Source organism: Peromyscus leucopus, chromosome 2, assembly GCF_004664715.2.
Source record: "Peromyscus leucopus breed LL Stock chromosome 2, UCI_PerLeu_2.1, whole genome shotgun sequence".
Classification (NCBI taxonomy): domain Eukaryota; kingdom Metazoa; phylum Chordata; class Mammalia; order Rodentia; family Cricetidae; genus Peromyscus; species Peromyscus leucopus.
In genome coordinates this window covers 141,730,745-141,754,364 of record NC_051064.1, presented here as the reverse complement: position 1 = coordinate 141,754,364, position 23,620 = coordinate 141,730,745, and the positions used below count along the sequence as shown (strand labels likewise).

At 52.4% G+C, this 23,620-nt stretch overlaps 1 protein-coding gene across 3 annotated transcripts in view; it reads left to right on the top strand.

Annotated features, from left to right (window-relative positions):
• The first annotated feature begins 888 nt into the window (after positions 1–888).
• Arhgef10l (Rho guanine nucleotide exchange factor 10 like) overlaps positions 889–23,620 on the top strand; it is a 153,054-nt gene continuing 130,322 nt past the window's right edge. For 2 of the 3 annotated variants that reach the window (XM_028880724.2, XM_028880723.2), the window contains exon 1: positions 17,930–18,036. The gene's annotated coding sequence lies outside the window, so the exon portion shown is untranslated. Of the gene's footprint in view, positions 997–17,929; positions 18,037–23,620 lie in introns of those variants that run through there. The other variant, XM_037203141.1, reaches the window with a different exon arrangement.

The following is a 23,620-nucleotide window of genomic DNA, read 5'->3' as shown; positions in this document are numbered from 1 at the left end:
TGTCTGTCCCGATGTAATACCTCAAGGCTTTGGAGTTTTGGTGGTGAGCACAGAACTGCTTTGGTGTGAAATCTGAGCAGGGCTGTGCACACTGCCACTGATCTGTGTGGATTTGGCGAGAGGGGGCGGAGCTACCTCTGTGTCTCCATCTAGGCTTTTCTGAGGCACCTGTGATTAAACAACCTTTCTGCCATTCAGACACCTGTGTTCTTGACCAGCTCAGGGTTGTTCAAATCTGTGATAATTAACCCTGACAACAGAGAAAGATGGCAATGGCGAGGCCCACTGCCTGTCCTGCAGTGGCAAAGAAGTGTCCTGTGATCTGAGCCACCCTCATGGACTGTCCCTTGGAGCCAGAAGCCTGTGGTGGTGACCCTGTTCCTTACAGTCTCATTTCATTTTCCAGACAGCCCTACCACGCAGAGGCTATTATGATTACTTGCAGTTAACTGAGGCTCAGAGAGACAAGACCGCTTGTCTGAGGTGACCCAGCTGTCCTGGAGAGGATCTTTCCAGATTGATGTATGCCTGTAACTTCCCATCTTCCCTGGCTAAAGGGTCTGGATCATGGAGGGCTCCACCCACCCCGGGCCTTACCTTGAGTCCTGTGCTCAGCACACCTTGGAGCCTCATCTTTCCTCATTCTGTTCCTCCCTCCTACCATGGCTGGCCTCCTGGGCCTCCTAGGCTGGACATAGCCTAACTCTTCCCTGTGGTCGTGGCTAGGGCCCTCTCCTGTCCTCCAGTTTCCCGCCCTCTGCCCGCCTTCATGTCCTATGCACTGGCCCAGCAGGTCTGGCTGGTGAGTGACTCATACACCTGAGCTGTCTGCAAGCCTTGCCAGGCCTGGCTCAGGAGTCTCTGTGTGTGTCAGAACCGGGGCTCCTGTTCGCTCCACCAGCAGCTTCCCCACCAGACATCCTCCCCTGGTGGTGCCTGCCTCAGCCACTTCCAGCTTCTCCCGTGAGGACCACGTTCAGACTGTGAGCAATCCAGGTCAGTCATTCTATACAGTCCAGCCCTCTTCATCTTTGCAGACCTGGAGGGGGCTCTTTGGATGTGTTGGAGGTGGTGAGGGTCTCCTTGCGTCGACACCCCTGGGCTCTGGGGTGCCCAGCTCTCCCCCGGATGGCAGGGTGTCTTGGAAGTGCCTGGCGGTCTCAGAGAGGACCTTGTTGACAGTTCTGTGGTGGTGACCCTGACTCCTGGCTAGCAGCTCAGGGCGATGTGGGAGGAGGAATGTGGTGGGAATTCCCCTGCCCCATTCTTAGGGTTAATGAGGTTGAGAAGGATGCCGTGGCTTCAGAACACCTGTCCAACCTCATCTCTCTATAACTGGAAAATTGAGGCTCCGAGACCCCCCCCCCCCGAGAAAGCCAAGGTTGCCCAGTGGATGGGTGGCATGGGGGCTGTCCACTAGCAGGTCCACTCGTGGTCAAGCACAGCGTCCTTGCCACTCCACGCTTGTTTGTTTCTGCCCATGTTGTTTGCTACCCTGGTGGCCAGCCCTGCCCTGTCCTGTCCCCCTCACCCCCCCGTGACTTCAAATCTGGAGGGGAGGGCAGCAGCTCATACAATTTCCTTAGCAGGGATTTTACCGGCTTGGGGTTGGATGGCATTTTAAAGGTCACCAGGCGGTCTTTCCCTGAGTCCCTTGACAGGTGGCTGTTTAGCCACAGCTTGAATACCTCTGGTGACAGACAGCTCACTGCTTTCTGAAAGAGTCCTTTTCATTGTTTGGCCAATGTGTGGCCAATGATAACATAATAAACTCACTGGACCCTTGCTTCGTGTTTTGATTTGGCGGACACAGTGTGGTGCTTGTTTGAAGCATTTAATCCTCCAGCATCCCTGCTGAGTACGTGTTACTCCTGTTACTCTGACCGCAGTCCCAGAGAGGTGAGGTAACTTCCTGAAGATCTCATAGATGAAGAAAGGGGAGCTGGGGCTTAAGGAGGAAGAAGGGAGGCTGAGGGCTGAGGACAAGAGGGGTCTAGGTTCCTTCTTCTCCTTCTTCTTCTTCTTCTTCTTCTTCTTCTTCTTCTTCTTCTTCTTCTTCTTCTTCTTCTTCTTCTTCTTCTCCTTCTCCTTCTCCTTCTCCTTCTCCTTCTCCTTCCTCTTCCTCTTCCTCTTCTTCTTCTTTTTTCTGGTTTTTCGAGACAGGGTTTCTCTGTGTAGTTTTGTGCCTGTCCTGGATCTCGCTTTGTAGACCAGGCTGACCTCGAACTCACAGAGACCCACCTGCCTCTGCCTCCTGAGTGCTGGGATTAAAGGCGTGCGCCACCACCGCCCCACCTTCCATCTACTTCTTTCCCCCATTATTGCTATCTCCCACCTCCTCTTGCTTTTCTGCAAAGGGATTCTCCGTGATCAAGAAGGCAGTGTCTTACCCAAGGCACTTCACAGTCTGCAGAGCCAGCCCGTGCTGCTGGTCCCCTAGGACATTCGCTGGTGAACCGGACAGGGTGGGAACAACCACCCCCGTGATGACTGACGCTCATGATGACTCTCCCCATAGTTATGGGACAGAGGCCTAGAGAGGGCAGATATCCTGCCTGAGGCCACCTAGCTTTGAGACGGCACAGCTTCAGGGTCTCTTCCTTCCCTGGTTGTCTCCTCCTCTCTGCAGGTTTTAGTCTGGAGGACCCTGGAGTGCCTGGCAGAAGAGTCAGAGGTGGGGCTCCCTCTTCCACTGAGGCTCAGCTTGTGGCTATCACCCACATGCTTCCTGTCCCCCAAGAGCTGAAGACTTTGTGGTGTTTTAGAGGGTGACCCTCCCATATCCCTGTCATTGAGAAGTCCCCACTGTCAGTCTGGAGGACAGTCATGGGGAGGAGAGCACACGAGGAATCTCCACCCCCCACCCCCATGCTATAATGGTGACAGCGGCATCCACTGCTTCCACACTGCCGTGGCCACCAATCTGCTCCCTGGGCACTGCCAATGTAGAGCACAAGCCACGCAGAGCTCTCCTGACGGCCCATTTCACTGAGGGCTCTCACTACTCATGACAGAGATTACTTTAAAATGCTGGGGTGTGGTGGTGGCTTACACCTGTCATCCCAGCACTCAGGAGGCTAAGGCAGGAGGATTGCCATGAGTCTGAGGCCATCCTGAAGCTGTCTCCCCAACACCCAGCTCCCTTCTCCTTCAAGACAACAGCATAACCCAACAAAGCCCAAACCTCCACACAGTCCAGGCAGCTGCTCCAAAGGTCTGCCGGCCCTTGGGTGACTGTGAGGGTCTGAGGTACTTTTTCGTTTGCTTATTTAATGAATGACTGCAAACCTCTTAAGCATTTCCCTTTACTTTTCTTTTTACTGTGTGCGTGCGTGCGTGCGTGCGTGCGTGCGTGCGTGTGTGTGTGTGTGTGTGTGTGTGTGTGTAGGGAGATGACAAACGTGAGCTGTGCGCGCATGTGTGGAGGGAAGTACCCTCATCCACTGAACCATCTCACCAGCTGGACTGTGCGTTTCTTGGTGTCCATCCTTTGTGATGCTGGAGCATAGGCCATACGATTTTTGCCGGGGAAGCGGAGACTGGACTCACTCAGTTAAGGTCACAGGGCCATCGGGTGGGGACAAGGGTATGAAACAGGTCTTCATGTCCCAGGAAGTGGGCGCTGCTCCTGGAATGAAAGGTCTCCCAGGGTACTCGGGCTGAGCAGGGAGCCTGTTTTGGAGGGTTTGTACAGCAGGCAAAATAAAGGCACTTGACACCAAACCTTATGAAAATTTAAAAAAAAAAAAAATACCAAGTGCAGATTTAGAGGTTCTGGGATTCCTGAAAGCCAGACCCCAGGGAACAAGTCCCAGGAGCTGAGAGGACGGATCTGAGCAGGTGCAGTGGCTGCCTTGTTCCTCCCTCGAGTCTTCAGGTCCTAGATAGAGGGCACCCCGCTCCCAGTGTCCTCAGTGTGGGGGGAACCCCAGGTACTGGGTGTGGAGGGAGAGAGCTCACTCCCCCCTGACTCAGCCCAGTTTCAGTCATGAGACGGCCAGCTGAGGGAGGGAACCAGGGGTTCAGACAGACAAGCTTCCCTCCTCCACCCCCAACATCTTTCTTGACCCCATCTCTCCCCTAAGCAAGTTGGAATTGAATCTGATAAGCATTCCTTCCATCTGATAAGAGGTTGCATGGGTTTGTTTTCAGAGCTACAGAGGGGGTAGAACCGGGCCTGGAGCCAGCAGGCTGCCTTTGCTCCCTAGGAGCTTGCGCCTTCATCTTGTGACCTTGAGGAAACCTTTGTCCTCCCAGGGCCTCAGTTTCCCCTTCTGGGAAAGGAGGGGATTGGTTTTCATCATTCCTAAGAGTCCTACAGTTCTGAGGGCCTGAGGTCTGAGGGTCTGGGGTCTCCAGAGGCCCAGTGGCTTCCGGCAACCCCGCCTCTGTCCCAGGCCGGCACAGCCACAGTGTGCAGGAAGTAGGGCTCCGTGGCTTCTGGTGGGAGGGGAATGAGCAGGACTGGAGTGTGGGTCACACAAGTCCAAGCCTTTTGGAATAAACCGTGGAGGCCTCATGGTGAAGGCCCCTTCTATCCGTGGAGGAAGGATGGACTCAGGTGAGGCTGGGGTTCTGAGCCCCTCTGTGCCTTCTATGGATGAATCACTTGCCCAACCCTGGGCTTCCAGAGCTGGGGAGGGGGCAAGTTCTCCAAGTCATAGCTAAACTTGATGCATAGTAAGTCACCCAACACCCCAACACCCCCTTCCTTCTTTCAAAAGGACAAGTTCCAGCCGGGCAGGACACCTGCCTCCCCGTGCCTCCTTGGACCACAATGTCACTGGATGGGTATCTTTAACGGTGTGGGGAAGACACATACTTCCAGTCTCTCTCTCCCTCCTTTTCCCTCTCACCATCCTCCCCCCCCCCCACCAATAGGTCTCATGTAGCCCCAACTCATTGTTCATCGGAAGATGAGTTTGAACTTCCGACTCTCCTGTTTCTACCTCCCGAGTGCTGGGGTGATTACAGGCATGTACCACCATGCCTGATTCTGCACTGCTGAGGATTGAACCCAGGACTTCTTGCTTGCCAGGCAAGCAGTCCCCAGCCTGTCTTTTCTTTTCTTTTCCTTTCCTTCCCTTCCCTTCCCTTTCCTTTCTTTCCTTTCCTTTTCATTTCTCCCCTTCCTTCCTTCCTTCCTTCCTTCCTTCCTTCCTTCCTTCCTTCCTTCCTTCCTTCCTTCCTTCCTTCCTTCCTCTCTCTCTCTTTCTTTCTTTTTGGTTTTTGGAAACAAAGTTTCTTTATATAATAGTCCTTGTTGTCCTGGGACTCACTTTTAGACCAGGCTGGCCTCAAGCTCACAGAGATCTGTCTGCCTCTGCCTCCAGAGTGCTGGGATTAAAGGTGTGCACCACCACCGCCCTGCCTTTCTTTTCTTTCTTAAGATTGTTCCAGCAACTAGAAACTGGGTCTCCTGCCTTGATGCCTCCCCTCCCCATGAGTCTTGCCTGTCCTACAGGAAACTGCTCTGAGAAAGGGGGCGGGGCACATCTCTTCATGATATCTTGCCCCAGAATCTGGTAATGAGATGGGAGGACTCACGGGTCACATGAGATCTCTCACATGAGGAGAGCCAGCCTGGAAAGAGCTGCCAGGATGTCCACCAGCCTGGGGTCTGAGAGCTCCTGAGTGATAGTGGCGGTGACTCCAACCGAATCCGCAGTTCTGTTCCCAGGCCCCACCCTGCAGCCACAGGGCAGGGAGCTCACTGGCTGGGTACAGTTTATGGCTGCCTACACCCCCTCCCAGCCCCATCTGGGGACACAAGCTGGGGCTGGTGCAATTCCCTGGCACAGAGGTGTCTGGGAAGGGACTTGCGGGATCGCTTCTGACACCGCTGTCACTCAGCCTTCTCAAGGTGTCTCATCTGACCACATTTCCTTGTCCCTAAAAAAATGTCACCACACTCCTCTCTGCCACCTCTGGAATCCCTGCCAGGGGATTTTCCAGTAAACAAGGAAACCACATCCAGCTTCCTCTTTCTCTCCCAGGGGGTGAGTCTCTTCTCTCGGTTTTCAGTTGTGTTCACTCATATGCCATCCTTTCATTTCCCTTCTGTCTGTCCATCCATCCATCATCCATTTTCTCTCCACCTATTTCTTTTTTAAAAATATTAATGATTTATTTATTTTATGTGCATTGGTGTTTTGCCTGCACGTATGTCTGTGTGAGAGTGTCAGACCCCCTGGAACTGGATAGTTGTGAGCCCCCATGTGGGTGCTGGGAATTGAACCCAAGTCTTCTGGAAGAGCAGCCAGTGCTCTTGACTGTTGAGCCACCTCCCCACCCCCTGTCCACCAGTTTCTACCCATCTGTTGACTATCCAAACACTAATCTATCCACCTCTACATGCATCTGTCATCCATATCTCTTCCATCCATCAGTCTATCCAGTTTTAGCTATCCATCCATCCATCCATCCATCTATCCATCCATCCATCCATCCATCTTCTACACCCCTACCTACTATTTATCCATTTTTCATCCATCTGTCTACTATCCATCCATCTATCTACTCATGTATGTACCTACCATCCATCCATTCATTCATTCAACTTCCATCTATCCACCCATTCAGCCACCTACCCACCTATCCACCCATGCATCTAAAGGCAGTTTATTGGATGCCTGTTCAGTGCCAGACACTGTGTTCAGGAGATAGGATTCTGCCATACAGACAGGATCCTGCCTTCAGGGGGACTAGAGTATCAGGAGTGACAGATAATTGAGCAAGCACTACAGTCGCTATGCTGTGGGTTGGTTGTCTCTGCTGATCAGCTTCCTTGTGTGTAGCACAGGATGGCACTAGCTCCTACCTAAGGAGAGATTATTGCGATCTGAACAGATCACATAGGGAAATGCTCACACCCGGAAGCCAACAAGTGCCCATAAAGGTGATGGTGGTGATGGAGAGGATGACGGTGATGATGGTGATGGTGGTAATGGAGAGGATGACGGTTATGGTGGTGATGGAGGGGATGACGGTGATGATGGTGATGGTGGTGATGGTGGTGATGGAGAAGATGATGGTGATGATGGTCATGGTGGTAATGGAGAGGATGACAATGATGATGGTGATGGTGGTGATGGAGGGATGACGGTGATGATGGTCATGGTGGTGATGGAGAAGATGATGATGATGATGGTGATGATGGCGATGGAGAAGATGACGGTGGTGATAGTGATGATGGTGATGGAAGGGATGATGGTGCTATTGCCAACTCCAGGCCAGGCTTTGATGAACCACTGCATCCATGAGTTCCTCTGGGCAACAGAGGTGGCAGGAGATAATAACACAGGCCAGGTCTCAAGCCAGCTTCCCAGGGTGGGTTAGACCATGAGGGACCGCCTCCACAAAGGGCCTGGGTGCTAGCCCTGCTGCCTGGCAGCTGATGTGAAGGCCTAAGGCATTCTACAGGATCTGGGACACCAGAGCTGCCCTTCTGTAGGCCAGGCAGGAGTGGAGTGTCTTAGCACAAAGAAACCAGGAGGCCAGGAGCTGTAGACTGCCTTGTTCTTTGTCTTTGGATTTGAGATAGGGCCTCCCTGTATTGCCCAGGCTAGCTTGGAACTTGCTGTGTAGTCCAGGCTACCCATTTTATGATCCTCCTGCTTCTGCTTCTCCAGTACTGGAAGTGCAGGTCTGTGTCCCTCCCCCCCCCCTCAGACTGTCTTCAGGATGCAGGGGTGGGGAGGAAAGCAACAGAAGCTGAGAAGAGGCAGACAGTGCAGGGAGTCAGGGGCGCAGGTATGGGTGGAGCCAGAAAGTCCCAAGTGGCTCCTTGGGATTGAGGCACTAGGGACACATCGTTCTCATGTTCTGCTAGACTCCTGGTTTCTAGAAAAATGAGTAGGGATGTCCTGACACTTGAGGAGTGTATGACATGTGTGTCAGGTGAGGGCACTGGGTGTCCTGACTCTCATGCTGGTCTACCAAAGGGCAGTGATCTATACCCAGACAGAAGTGAGTCCATCACTGGCATTCACACTGACCAACTTCATGGGAGTATGGATAAGACCTTTCCCTTCCCAGACTTTTTTTTTCCCCTAGTTTTTTTGAGACAGGTTTCTCTGTGTAGCCCTGGCTGTCCTGGAACTTGTCTTGTAGACCAGGCTGGCCTCGAACTCAGAGATCCACCTGCTTCTGCCTCCCAAGTGCTGGGATTAAAGGTGTGCACTACCACCACCCAGCCCAGACTTTGTTCTGGCTTCTACAGAGTAGGAAATGGCAATATTGGCATTGGGTTATCCAACAGGTAGAGGGTTAAGGGCTTTAGTACTTAGAAGGGACCCGGGAAAGAGTACGAGTTAGGGCCCATGATGGAGTGCTTTCCTGGCACGTGGCAAGCCCTCGGTTCAGTTCCCTGCTACAGAAATATAAAACAAAAGTAGAACAAAAATATGAGCCACATATCTGGGGTGACACTTAGGAGGGTGCAATCCAGGGCCAAGTGGCTGAACCCCACTTGTGAAATTTGGGGGAGGTAAGAGGTAGACCTAGAATGTAGTAGGGCTTACATGCTGTGTGTCTCAGGCAGGCTACTTGCCCCCTCTGTTCTTCAGTTCCCCACGTGAAAAGGGATCTTGGAAATCTGTTCTTATGCGAGGGAAGGGGCTCGGGCGTGGAGTATATGATGTATGTACTCCAAGCCTTTGCAAAGCTTGGGGGGCCTCGGGAGGGATGGGGTGGCAGGACTGTGTGAGTCTGAGCTGGTAGAGGATCCTGGGCTTTATGAGGGGCTGGGCTCAGGTACTCCATTGGGTTAGGTCCTTGATGTGCTGGGTCCCATCCTATGTGATCCCCCCTCTGTGCCTGACCTGTGTGCTGACAATGACAGATGGTTCCCAGGAGCATGGACTCTAGGTTTCACTTGCAAGGCTCTGGCTGTGTATCCTCAGGCTAGTCCCCCACCCTCTCTGGGCCTCAATTTCCATATTCATAAGGCGGGACAAAGCCATTGTCCTGGCGGGGATGCCTGAGGGCCTAGTGCACAGTGAGCCTCTGTGAATGGGAGGGATCCAGCAGAGCCTCATACAGGACTAGGGGACGGGATGTTAATTAGCGCTGGGGCTGGTCCAAAAAGCCAGTCTATAAAAGCCGGGCCTGCAGCTTCTTGGGTGCTGCTGATTGGAGTTTATGTGAAGGGTGCAGCCACATAAGGGCCCATTGTTCCGAGTGGGCACGGTTTTATGACTCTTAGAAAGCGTCTTTCATCTGGGGACCCGGGAACTGGTAGCGAGTCCCAGCTCCGGGTGGTGGTGAAGCCGGGCACAATGGAGGTTTCTGGGGCTCGTGCCAGGCCATCGCTGTGGCCACTGTCACTGCAGGCTGGCAGCTGCAGAGCCTCCTCCCAAGCTGAGGCTGTTCCCTTCTGGAGACCTTGTGTCTGGGCCCAGTCCCCTGGCTGGGCTCACACTGTCCCTGGTTCCCTTGCTGTCCCTGTTCTCTTCGGTGTCCCCTCAGCCTGTCTCTCCATCCCTATGGTGACTTCTGGAACAGGCTCCGGGCTCTGTCAGCTGACCAGAAACTCTGAGCTCCTGGTCCGTGGTAATCTCGATGCCAGGAGGAAAAGACCTTGCCTCCTGTCCTTTCTGGCTGCGTGCCCAGGCCCCAGGCAGAGCCATCCAAGCTCCTGCTCATCCGAGGCACCAAGCGCTCTGCTTGCTCCTCCTGAGAGGCTGCAGACACCCAGGCTGTAGGTGAGGCAGGGCTCCTGGGCACATGGGATGATACCCCATGGACCTGTAGTGTTGGGCTGGTGGACAGAGATGCTGAGTGTCCCAGCAGCTGCCTCTGAGGCCCCTGGCTCACAGTTACCCCGCTGTGACCTTTCAGGTTGCTCTTTCACCTTCTGATGACACAGGAAGGCAGAAGCAGGGGGCTGAGCATCCTCTTGTACATCACTCAGGTGCTCCCTTCACCCTGCATAGTGACAGTGGCCGGGCCACAGAGAGCACCACCTGCCTCTTGTCACAGGCTACTTCGCTGTCAAGGACTAAAGATGCCCTTGGGAGGGTCTGAACAAAGGGCCTCTCTGGTGGGGCTCACGTCAGTGATGGAAGTCGGGACCACGACAAGTCTTTGTGCTTCAACTCCAGTATCTGTAAAAGTTAATATGATACTTTATAGGGTATCTGGGGATGGCAGACACAAGTGTCCACACAGAGCAAGGTAGAGAGACAGTGTTCTGTTTGCTATTATCATTATCGTTGCCATTATTTTTATTTAGGATTGTTTATTGTTGGTTTGTTTTGAGGCAAGGGCTCATGTAGCTCAGGCTGGCCTTGAACTCACCATGTAGCCAAGAGGACCTTGAATGTCTGTTCCTCCTGCCTCTACTCCCTGAAGGCTGGGATTACAGGCATGTAGCACCACTCCTGGTTTATGTGATGCTGGGAATTAAACCCAGGGCTTTGTGTGTGCTGGACAAGAACTCTACCTGCAGAGCCACGTCTCTCAGCAATGGCTTCAGCCCCGTTCTTTTTTTTTTTTTTTTTTTTTTTTTTTTTTAATTTTTATTTTTCTCTCAAACCTCAGCCTGAACTCGGCTGCAGTTACTTCATAATGTGAACACTGACCGTGCTCTGAACAATCTTTGTGGTCAATTTCCAGCTCAGCCTTTTGGCTCTCTAATTCCACATTCCTGGGAGCAATGAGCCAGTGGACTCAGTGTGGGTCGAGTGTCCATTCCAGCTGACCCGCTGCGCTGGGAGGAGGTGGCTCCAGGGTCAGTCTTGTTGGTTGGAGGCCTCCTCACCACAGGAGTGGACAGCTGAGGTCTGGTGCCTTCTCTGTCTACCCAAGGATTTCATAAAGTTCCAAAACTTTAAGAATGATTTATTTTTGGTGTGTTGTGTGGAAGCCAGATGCAGGAGGATCTCTGTGAGGCCAGCCTGGGGTATACAGCAAGTTCTAGGCAAGACAGCGTTACATTAGTGAGACCCAGTTTCCAAACAACTACAAAAACAGAAAGCAGTGTGAAGATGATTGAGGAAGACACCAGAAGTGTCAACCTCTGGCTTCTACACAGGCATGAACAGGCGAGTACCCTTATGCACACACATACACACATGTGCACATATATACACATTCCATATATGCATAAGATAAATGAAAAGAAATCACATAGTTCTGCAAAATGTCAAGGTTTGTACTGGGTTTGGGGGCACACACCTGCAACCCCAGCCCTTGGAAGGCTGAGACAGGAGGGTTGCCTGGAGTGTGAAGGCAACCTGGGCTGCTGTGTGAGACCCTGTCTCACAAAACACAACAACCAAAAGAACAAACAGACAAACAACAGCTCCTGGCCTGTTGTGTGATTTTTCTTGTGGCTGTGCGAACAAATGTCTGTTCACTCTAGACATGATGCCAATGACAGACCACAGAAACATTTCCACATAAATCCAGCTTAGGAGCATGGGTGGCAGCCTCCTGAAGGGCACAGGGGAGGGCGCAGGGCAGAGGGCAGGGGGAGGATACAGCTGGAATCTCAGATGAGGGGCTGGTGAGCTACCTCCACACCGATAGACCAGAAAATCTGTTTAATGGGATGGATCCTGTGAGCTGTTTTGTTTGCTTGTTTTTTTTGAGACAAGGTTTCTCCATGTAACCCTGGCTGAACTGGCACTTGCTCTGTAGATCAGGCTGGCCTTGAACTCAGAGATCCACTTACCTCTGCCTTCCTGAGTGCTGGAATTAAAAGTTGGGTGCTACCACTGTCTGGGTAGCTGAGGAGTACAGTACAGATCTGCTTTTCTGGGCTTGTTTTGGGTGTTTTAGATACATGTATGTCTGTACCATGTGTGTGCAGTGCCCGTGTATGCCAGAAGCAAGTGTTGCGTCCTCTGGAACTGGAGTTTCAGAAGGCTGTGCACCACCAACTGATGCTGGGAACTGAACCTGGGTCCTCCGCAGGAACAGCAAGTGCTCTTCACCACTGAGCCATCTCTCAGCCCCTGTGGGAGTCTCATGCCATGATCACAGCCGCTCCATTTAAGAGGGTAAGGGTCAGGTCATGTCCCTAGGAAATGGGCATTATGTCACGGAACTGAGACCGCAAAGGTGGGCATTGTATCATGTGCAGATATTGGAACTGAGACCGAGAGAAGGAAATGGCTTGTTTGGTTGAGGATGAGTCATCTGACTTTCCCCCTAAGTTTTATTCATTATTATTAAATGTGCTGTGCCATTGCAGGCGTGCACATGCCACGGAATGCATGTGGAAGTCAGAGCACACTCCTCTGCAGTCAGGTCTCTCCTTAGACCTCTCTGTGGGTCCTGGGACTGAACTCAGATTACCAAGCCTGCATGGCAAGCATTTTTAGCTAATGAGCCCCCTTGCGGGTCCCAATTTTCTTTAGTGTGTGTGTGTGTGTGTGTGTGTGTGTGTGTGTGTGTGTCACATGAGGAGTTTAGAGGACAACTTCTGGGAGTCAGTTTTCTCCTTCCACTGTGGGATTCAGGGATCAAACTTGGTTGTCAGGCTTCCAGTACAAGTGCATTTACTCTGGAGCCATCCTGCCAGCCCTGCCTGACTTTGCAAAAGACCTCAAGTATTCAGAACAGTTCCAAGTGTGATATGCTCCCACTTCCCACCGGCTGACCCTCTCAGGGACTGGAGAGGAAGCTGCTGGCTTCATAGTCTTCCACCCTGGGCCCTGTGGTGTGTTTCCTGCCCACAAGGACACTGTCCCTCAAAGCCATACAGTCAGCAGAATCAGGAAATTTACATGATACCTTACCATGGTCTAATCTTCAGACATAGATCAAGATTTTCCAGTTGTCTGTGGTCACATGAGCCAGCTCATGCCGACTGAATACTTCCTGATCCTGTTTGAGCTACCTGAACACCTGGGTACATTTACTGGGAAGTTGCTTTCTGCCCTTTCGGGGTTAACAAGCATTGTGTGGGGAAGTGCGAAAGACCATGAACTTCCACGTGTTCTTTTGTATCTTTACGGTGTGTGGACCTGGTGGCCCATTGTAGAATGTAAGCTGTTGTAATTTTGTTTTGGGTGTTTCTTTGCCTGTATTGCCAAACAGGGCAGGGGCTGGACAGAACTGCATCTTAATGAGATTGAAATGGGACCTAGGCTCTTTAGACGCTGCACACTCAGGACTGGGCCTCAGTGTCAAGGATAGGGTGAGGACTTCCTGTGCACACTCATTTCTGCCACTGTGGGAGGGTGGTCCCTGGGCTGGGAAGTGACCTGCTTCCACAGCCACCTTTTTTTTTTTTTTTTGAGACAGGGTCTCATTAAGTAGCCCCAGCTAGCCTGGAACTCACTGTGTAGACCAGGCTAGCCTTTAACTAACTCACAGAGATTTGCCTGCCTCTTGCTTCTAAGTGCTGGGATTAAAGGTGAGTACCACCATGCCCAGCCCTTATATTTATTTATTTTTATGTTTGTGGGTGTGAGCATGCCATGACTCATGTATGAATGTCAGAGGACCACTTGTGGGGGTTAATTTTCATTTTCCACCTGTGTGTCCTGGAGATGCAATTCAAGGTTTAGAAGTAAACACCCTTATGTGCTCAGCCATCTTGCTGGTTCTTGTTTCTTTTTCTTTTTCTTTTTTTTTTGAGACAGTGTTTCTTTTTCTTTCTTTCTTTTTTGATTTTTTGAGATAGGGTTTCTCTGTGTAGTTTTTTAGTGCCTGTCCTGGATCTCACTGTAGCTCACGCTGGCCTCAAACTCACAGAGATCTGCCTGGCTCTGCCTCCCGAGTGCTGGGAATAAAGGCGTGCACTATCACCTCCCGGCTTCTTTTTCTTTTGAGACAGTGTAACCCTGGCTGTCCTAGAACTCACAGAGATCCACTGCCTCTGCTTCCCAAGTGCTGGGATTAAAGGCGTGCGCCGCCACCAGGGAGTCAGCTGTCCTGCAGATGTTTGTTTTTGCTGCAACAGATTCTGTCCTAGGTGTTGGAGGATGCTCTGCCCGATTCCAGACTCTGTATCTAGGGCAGGTTATGGGGGCAACTTCCCTGCCATGCCTGAAGGGGTCTGCTAGTTACTTGGGAGCCGGGGAACTCCTGAGGAGGGAATGCAGGAAGGAGTCATTTGAGAAGGTGCTGTTGATGTAGAGATACCTGGAAAGCAGTCACCAAGCCTGCCTGTGATTCTAGGGCCTGGGAGACTGAGGCAGGAGGACCTCAAGTTCGAGACCAGCTTGAGACATATAAAAAGATGGTGTCTCAAAACACCAATAATGCCTGCCTCCCCAGGATTTGAGAGGCAGAGGCTGGAGGAGCTTGAGTTCAAGGCCAACTTGGGTTATGTAAGACCCTGTCTCAAAACAAAACAAAAGCACCCGAACAAAGAAGTCACATAATAAACAGCAGTTAGTGTTGTCTTTGGCATGGAATAGCTAGGTGCAGTCCAGGCCACAAAGACAGCGAGAACAAAGGGCCAGAGATGTCCCTTGTATCATCGTCGTCTGTGTTGTGAGCTTAGAATGTGGAATTGCAACAGCTGGCCACAGGATCTCCCGCCTGTAATCATAGCACTGGGAGACCTCCAGACAGAGGTGGGATTGTGAGCTCAAGGCCAGCCTGTGTTACAGAGTGAGATCCTGTCTCAAAAAATCCAACCAACTGAAAACCTTAAAAAAAAATAAAAAAAAAATAGAGCCGGGCAGTGATGACACATGCCCTTAGTCCTAGCACTTTGAGTTTGAGGCTAGCCTGGTCTACAGAGCAAGTCAGGTTAGCCAGGGCTACATGGTGAGACCCTGTGCTATAAAATAAAACACTGGGAGTGGTGGGGCATGCCTTTAATCCCAGCACTGAAGAGGCAGAGGCAGGTGGATCTATGTGAGTTCGAGGCCAGCCTGGGCTACATAATGAGTTCCAGGACAGCCAGGGCTACACAGAGAAGCCTTGTCTCAAACAAACAAACCAAACCAAAAATAAACAAATAAAAATAAAAATAATATGGAGCTGGGGGAAGGGAGGGGAGATTTGTGTGCGCATTCAGAGAAGGAAGTTGACGGGGAGGAAGAGGGCTGGAGTCTGTGCCAGCCCAGCTTGTGAAGGCTGTGGTCTCATTCCTTGTTAAGCATGCCTCTTTATGGCAAAAGTAGAGAGCAGAGAGACGCTGAAGTCACAATGCTAAGTCCCAGGGGAAAGGCCTGGGAGTCAAGGGTTCATGGGGCTGGCAGAGAGGGCTGGCTGGTGGGGAACATATTTGTGTTGAAGGGGCCTGTCCTCTGCAGAACATGGCCACACCACAGGGAACATGACCCGCTCATTACCATCTCCTAGCTGTATTTGGAGCGCTGGCAACCTGGCCCTTTATGGCCAAGCTCCCTGGGATCAAACGTTGGCCACCAGTTAAGGGCAACTGCAGAGGCCCTGTGTGGAGAGCAAGCCGAAGCTCCCAGCTCGGTTTGTTTTCTCAGTTGGTGGTTTGCAACGTGGAGCCTCAAGGGTTCAGTGGATGAGGGTTTGGGGGTGTCCATGCAATCCTTAAACGTTGAGGATGCTTTCACCTTGTGCAGAGCTCTAGGGGGACAAGGGGCATCTGGATCATGATCTCTGCCTTCAAGTCTGGACCACAGCGCCCTCCAGCTAGGTGTGGTTCAAATCAGCATCCTGTTCACAGCTGCATGTTGAGGGTGCAAGGCAGGCGTCCTAGGGATTCTGGGTCTTTGTGTAGTTCGGGGAGGGGACAGCAGCCTTATGAGCCTGAAGGAGGCTGGGACAGATTCTGAAAAGCGGAGAACAGAGACCCAGAGCATGTGTTCGGCTCTGGTTATGATAACTCTCTCAAGTCACATTCTGGTCTACCACTTCGTGCTATAAGCTAGGGTCACTCTGCACATCTGAAGTTCTTCCTGCTCTGATGGCCTTTTAGAACATTCCCCTATGTTCTTCTGGCCTTAGTACATTAGCCACTGGCAAGCTCCCCCAGGGCAGAGACTGGATCTGTTTGTTCAAGAAGTCTCCCATCTACCCACAATGGAGCCTGGAGGGTAGCACGTGTTCAGAAAACATTTGTCACCCAATGACCAGAGTGAGTGCTTGTGGTGACTTCAGAGAGTTCAGCCCCATGACTTGTCTGCACTGTAGCCTGTTTATTGGTGTCTCTTCCTAGTCCGAGAGCCAAGGAGGCAGGGTCTGGGCCCCTCTGGTTCCTTTCTTATTCAGTGGCCCTCTAGGCAGGTGCCTCATAAAGGGAGGGTATTTAATTTTCTTTAGATTTATTTATTTCATTTTGTGTGTATGAGTATTTTGCCTGCATATATGTAGGTTCACCATGTGCATGCCTGGTGCCCAAGGAAGTTAGAAGAGGACTTTGGTGCCTGGAACTGGAGTTATGAATGATTGTGAGCTGCCATGTGGGTGCTGGGAATTGAACCCAGGTCTTCTGTAAGAACAACAAATGCTCTTAACCATTGAGTTATCTTCCCGGCCTCGATAGAAGGCACTCAAACAAACAAAAAAACAAACCAACCTACAAACCAATTAAGGGGCTGAAACGATGGCCCAGTGTGTCGAGTGCTTGCCTTGAAAACAACAAGACTGGAGTTTGAATCCCTAGCACCCATGTAAAAAGCTGGACAGAGTGGCAGGACCCTGTAATCCCAGCATTGAGAGGCAGAGACAGGGGGATTGCTAGAGCTTGAATGAGAGACCTCTAAAAAAAGTGAATCTCTAGAGAGATTCACTCTAGAGGACTGGGTTTGACTCCCAGAACCCATGCCGAGAGCTTCACAACTGCTGGTGACTCCAGCTCCTGGGGATCTGACGTCTCTGGCCTCTGTGGGTGCCTGCACTCACATGCACAGACCCATGCACATAACATCACTAAAAACAAATAAATCTTTTAAAAAGATATGGAGAATGATTGAGGAAGATATCTGACATCAACAGGACACTTACACGTGTTCAACACACACACACACACACACACACACACACACACACACACACACAAACTACCAACTACCACCAGCAGCAACAAGAGCAAGACGCCTCTCTCTCTGCTGGTTTTGTGGCTACAAGCACAGTTAGACGATGATTTCAACCTGCACTTTGCACTTCTCTCCTTCGGTCATTATTGCTAACCCAGGAATAATTGCTGATAAGCCCAAGTGTGAATTACCTCTCACGTAGAGAGGTAGCTGGGAGTGTTTAATAACAACGGATAATCTTAATTAGTGACCTGATAACTGTAATTAATTACATCATATCCAGAGGCCCTCTCTGGGATTCTGGAAGGGAGCAGCTTGTGCTTGGCAGCCTTGAGGCAAACAAGGCTGGAGAACTGGGAGCCCAGCTTCACCACCTCCTTGCTGGGGGGCTGGGGGCTTTGGCGAATGACTCCCGTTTCTGAGCCTCAGTTTTGGCACTGGGAAATGGGGCTGTATCAAAGGCTGCGAGGTGAGGATGTCAAAGCCCTTCTTTGAGCAAGCCAAGAGTACCTGGGGCTGCTTGGCTGCTACCGGAGTCCAGGCTGCACCCAACCCTCGTGGATGTAGGGCAGCCACAAGGGGCCTTGTGTCTGCACGGGGACACATCACGGGTCTCAGTTTCCCTGAGGACAGGCCCATGCACCTTTCACCCCTTGCAGGGAACTCCAGGTCATGCTGGGGGAATTTAAAGGAGCCTGGTGTCTTCAGGATCTTTCCCAGGCTGCAGAGGAGAGGCGCAGTGGTATATAGGGGCATCCGGTGCCAGACTGGGAAGGCGGATGTCTGTGTGTGTCTCTCGTGATGCCTGGGGTCTCTCCACCCCCAGCCTCAGTTTCCCGGAGAGGGAGGAGGATGGGTGAAGAGCCGAGCCCCGCCCCCCTCTGGGTTCACGATTAGGGGAGCTGGGAGGGGCGTAGCCTGCAAGCCAGGCCACCAGGGGTTAAGCGGTGACCTCAGCCGCGCGCCCCGGGACCGTGCGGGCGGGGCTGGCCGTGCAGCGGCTGCAGGCCGCGGGCCGGGGCTGCAGCGGGGCGCGGGGCTCGGCCCGGCCACCGGCGCCCGCGGCGGGATCGGGAGGCGCGGTGGCGCGGAGCCTTTGTCAGCGGCAGGGACGGTGAGTTGCGTGTTACCCAGGCCGGGGCTCCCGGCTCCGGCCGCTTTGTGTGTCCGGGTCTCTCAGGTGCCTCTGGGGACAGTCCCCAGCCCTGTATGCGCGGGTCCCGCTCTTGGTTGAGTCCTTTTGTGCTCCATGAGTGCCCCTCTGTCTGAGTCCTGACTGGCCTTTGTGCCTCAGTCTGGTTTTGTTTTTTCCCCACTCTGTTCTAGACTCTCCCCTCTCCCCCGCCCCCAGCTCTGTGTCATACTCGTCCCATCCCTCCACTGTGGTTCACTGAGCCCCTCCCACGCCCCTCTGACCTTGGGTGTTGTGGGGTCCCCAGATTGCATGAAGTCAGGTAGCACGGTGCGGCTTCTGTTCTGGGCCAGCCTCTCTCATCTTGAGCCCTTGCCCAGAGGCGGGACAGCCAGGCCTCCTGCAGGAGTGGAGTGTGGGAGGGTTGGATGCTGGGTCAGCGGGAGGCCATGGGCACAGAGCCCTGGGTGGCCTTGGGTAGAGATAGAGTCCAGTGGGCTCTCTAAATGGTAGAGATCAGCTTTCGGGCGTGACTTGTGAGTGAGAGCCCGGGTCTGAAGTGGGGGAGGGCCCAGGTTTCTCTGTGTTCCTGAAGGTGGGAGTCATTTTTTGCCCCCCACTCCCCAGAGCCTAAGGACCCCACCTCAGCCGAAAGCTGGGAGATGGTACTGGGTGGGTCTCATTTCTGAGCGGCTTCGGATCTCAGGGCTTGCTTCAAAGGCCTTGGAGTCCCCATAGGGAGACTCCCGCCCACTCGCTCCCCACACCCCCGCCCCAGGTCCCATCTGTTCCACTTTGGATGTAGGGGAGAGAGCAGGTTGTGAAAGCTCATTAATACGTTCAGCCCAGCCCTGCGGCCCTGTGGGTTGGAGCTGAAACCCCCAACTATCCACCTGTCCACACAGCACGCTTCCACTCAGAGGAGAGAGGAGCATAGACTGAAGATCTCAGGCAACGCTCAGGATGCTCTTTTTCTGCACGTGCTACTCCATCCCAGTTGTCTGCCTGGGGCTGAGATCCTCCCGTCCACTGTAAGCCTTGGTCCCACCCTTGCTCCATCTACAAATGGGTTCCATCCCTCACCTCTTCCATTCTCATTTGGGGGTACCTCCTCTCCATCAAGCTAGGCAAGCTCTCCCATGCTCTTAGGACTCTTGTCTCCACTAGAGAGGCTCCCCTACATTTGGAAGGCTTTGAATGTCGGGGCTATGTCTGTTCTTGGTCACCCGCCTGCAACACTGCCTGGCACACAGTAGTTGCGGAAACTGGTGGTTGCTGCATTGTGCTGTTTCAGGTTTTAACTTTAGGGGCTGAGGCTGTAGCTCAGTGGTAGAACACTTGCCTGGGGTGTGCAGGGCCTTGGGCTCCTTCCGCAACAAACAAACCAACAAGCTGGGAAGAGCTGCTGGGCTCCTTAGGGACCTGGGTCCCAGGCTGACAGAAGACGAAGGACCCCTGCATAGACCTGGAGGGCTGGGTGACGAGCTGAGAGCCCTGGAAGCTTCCACAGTGAGAAGGTACAGAGTAGCAAGAATATAATCATCTTAGATACTGTTACAGAGATAAAGCGTGGTTCTATAGACAGATGACAACAGCTTAGGTTTACATTGTACTTTCACAGCCCCTATCTCTTTGTTTAACAACAGCCCTGGTAATTAGGCAGCGAAGACAATCTGTTTTACAGATGAGGAAACTCAACCATAGCAGGCAAGTGTCAGCCTGACGTAAGTCAGGGAAGGCTCCAGCCTGGGCTTTCCACCTCCTCATCCTCTCTGGCCTCTGCAAGCTGCTGTGTCAGGTCTCTGTACTCACCCTGTTCCACAAAGGCCATCAAGTCCCTGTCTGGTCCCCGAGGGATCCAGAGTCCCCACAGATTCAAACTCATAAACAGTGAGTGGTTCGGGGTTCTCTTCCCGTCTCCCTAGACTCCCTCAGGCCCAGCTTCTTGTCTGGTGCCCCCAGTCTCTGCCTTGGTGGAGGTCTGCAGGGCCACTTTCCTTCAGGGCCCTGGATTGAGTATGTTCCCAGGAATTGTCTGTCCTTATGGGTTTGTACAGAGCTCTGGGCAATGCTGTGCTGGAGTTAGTGAGTCTCGATGCATAAGAGCCAGTGGCTGAGTCTTGGGAGCTGATTATTAAACATTCATTAGACAAAATCATGAGTGAGGCCGGGAGGATGGCTCAAGGGTAAAGCCCTTGCTGCCCAAGTCTAAGGACCTGAGTTTGAATCCCTGGAACCCACATGGGTGGTGGAGGGAAACAGTGAGTTTTTGTAGGTCTGCAAGCCAGTTAGCTTGGTATATGCTGCCGCAAACAGTGAGACTCTGTCTCAAACAAAGTGTAAGACAAGGACCATGCATGAGGTTGTCCTCTGACTCCACATGTGCTGTGGCATGTTCGTGTCTGCTCTCATACATATGATCATACACATACATCATACAGACACACAGAAACACACACATACAAAGATTAAAAAATTGTGAGTTTAGGCCAGGTGTGGTGATGCACACCTTTAATCTCAGCACTTGCAGGACAGCGGCAGGTGGATCTCTGGGAGTTCAAGGCCAGCCTTGTCTATGTAGTGAGTTCCAGGCCAGCTAGAGCTACAAGTCTCAAAAGAGAAGGGGAGGGGGATGGCGTGAGGAGACCTGATTTATTGAGAGCAGCTTTGCTATTGATTGACAGGGGGAGTGACCTAGGCACTGAGAGGTAGAGTGAGCTGTCAAAGTGACAGACACGTCAGGCAGCTCCTGGTGACGTTCAGGTTATCTGTGTGGCCGAAGCTGCTTGAGGGTGGCTTAGGCACTGGTGACCACGTCCCACCTGGACAGATTCTGGGACCTTGTGAGGGAGAGGAGTTGGCTGGCTTTTAGATGGTTTATGACCTCTGGTTGGGACCCAGAAATGACAGCTTACCGAGTCTGGGCTGGGTCCTGGAGTATGACTGCTGGGACCAGCCTGTACCAACACACAGAATGCACTGCCGGGTTCCAGAGGTGTTCACACTGGTCATTCAACAGAGCCACCACCGTCAGAACGTGGGCGGCTGTACGGCTGCCTCTGGTGCGGGAATGTGCGTGCACAGCGTGGAGAAGGAGCCGCCCTGGAACGGTGTCTGCGAAGGTTCAGTAGCAGAAGCAGCTTCAGTGTGGCCCCAGCATCAGGCGGACTGGGAGTCTGCAGGTCTGTGGCAGAGCAGGCAGTACCCAGTACCAGACCTTCCTCGGGTCTGGGGTTATGGCATCTTCCTGGGTATTCATAAAGGATGCCTGCAGACTGTGTCCATCGGGCCTTGTGCTGGGTTTGCTCCCTTTTTTGTGTGTCTTAAAGTGTTTCATAATGCCTACCTGCTCTCACCCAGACCTGCTGCTGCTGTTCCAGGTCTCAGGGGTTCAGAATGAGTTATTCAGCGTTACTGGGCGCTTAAGTGGGGAGATCATCCAGACAGGCCGCACGTCTTATTTGCATTTGAGACAAGTTTTGCTGTTTAGCTGAGTCTGGCCTCGAACTCATGCTCATCCTTGCTCAGGTTCCAGGTGCTCTTCCCTCAGATGGATGAGAGGGCCTGGCTTCAGGTGCGGGATTAGGAGGATAGCATGGCATGGAAAAACCGCTGGTTCAGATAGCCAAATCAACACACCGCCTTTAAAACGGTATAGTCTCAATTACCCGCCTAAGCCAGGACAAGAGACAGAAATTACTTCCGTCAGTTTTTCCGGTAATGTAGAGAGAAGGAGGAGGGAGGGGGCATGGGGGAGAGAGACTCCCCCGCCCAGCTGTGTCACATTGGTCTTGATGTGGCTGGGTGACATGTGAGCACCACCATGCCAGCTTAGAGGTTGTTTCACCGTCCTCTGCTCCCACATTTGTCCTGGGTTTCTCTTCCCTTTGCTGAGGAGGTCGGGAGGAAAGACGGTGGCTCTCTAGATATCTGGAGTGCTCCCCTTTGCCCTTCTTACTTTGAAGCCAAGGAGGTGGGGAAAGTGTTTATTTTAACCCCGTGTTGGGGAGGGCCAGTGGTTTGCTACTGGGCTCATCATCCCCTGGCTCTACGTTAAGTCTGGGAAGACTTTAGTGTTCTTAGGGATGGCCCTGGTGCCTGTCAGGAGAGCTGCAGGGGTGCCCAGCGAGTCTGTGGGGTGGTGGGCACCCCACCATTGCACGGGGAGCATGTTTAGTCCTCCTCACCTCGAGGCGGCCACATTGCTGTCTCCATTCTCTACCACGAGGTGAGGCCAGGGCCACGTGGCTGGGAGCTGGAGGTGACCAGAGCCTATTCTGTTGGCTCACAGCTCTGCTTTTCCACCCTGTGCCCTAGAACGCTGCTGTACTCTGTCCTGAGGCCTGGCCTGCAGAGCTGCTGATATCCGGGCAGTTCACACATGATGTGGAGATGAAAAGATGGATGGCCAGCTCGTACGGATGGCCTCTTAGTTACACTCTGGCCCTGGCTCCTGAGTGCATCTCCCCTCCAGCCTGTGGGCTGCTTGAGAGGTGGTCTTGGACTGTTCCTCCCCGCCATAGGCATGTCCCCAGCCCAGGACAGTGGGTGGGTTGTGGTAAGCCAGGCTGTTATGGTACCAGCACACGGTGGCATCTGCCCACGGGGAGCCTAAGGTGAGCTCCTCTTCCCTGGCACTTCTTAGTGAAAGTCCATTCCAGAAACCCCTTGCTTGGCATGTGTCCTGAGTCCCAGGCATTAGCACAGAATTCAGCCACCTCCTCCTTGCCCTCCTCCTTGCAAGTCTCTCTCTTCATTGTTAGAAGTGGGTGGAAGGAGCTGTCAGGAGCGGATCTTATTCAATTTCCATAGGAAAACAATGGTTAAATCAAGTAGGAAAATAACAGTCTTAGAAGAGAAGAGAAAACATCTCCCACCTGGATCCCCTCCCAGAACCTCCCGAGTACTCATTACATAAGGGTTTATTTTACTTTTATTATTTTTTTTTTCTTGAGTCAGGGTCTCACTGTGTAAGCTGTGGCTACCCTGGAACTTGCTATGTGGACCAGGTTGACCCAGAACTCGCAGAGATCCGCCTGCTTCTGCCTCCTGAGTGCTAAGATAAAAGGCGTGCGTCACCATGCCTGGCTACTTTTATTTTTAAAAACATTCATTTTATTTCTGTGCGTATGAGTGTTTGCTTGCATGTATGTGTACCACGTGTGTGCCTAGAGTGTATGCAGAGGTCAGAAGAGGGTGTTGGATCCCCTGGAACTGGAGTTACAGATGGTTGTGAGCCCCTAGGTGGTATAGGGAGCCAAACCTGAGTCCTCTGCAAGAGCAGCCAGTGCTCTTAACCACTGAGCCATCTCTCCAGCCCTTTTGCTCTCGAGCCCGATATTGATTTTTTTTTTGAGATGTTGTCTTATCATATGGTCCAGGTTGACTTGAAACTTATTACGGGAGCCCAGGCTATCCTTGAGCACAGGCTATCCTTGAGCTCATAGGAATCTTCCTGCCTCAGCCTCCTAAAGGCTCCGTCGAGTCTAACCTTTTGATTTAACTTAATTTAAATTTTGGAGACAGGGAGTCCTGTAGCCCTTGTTGGCCTAGAGTGACCCTGAAC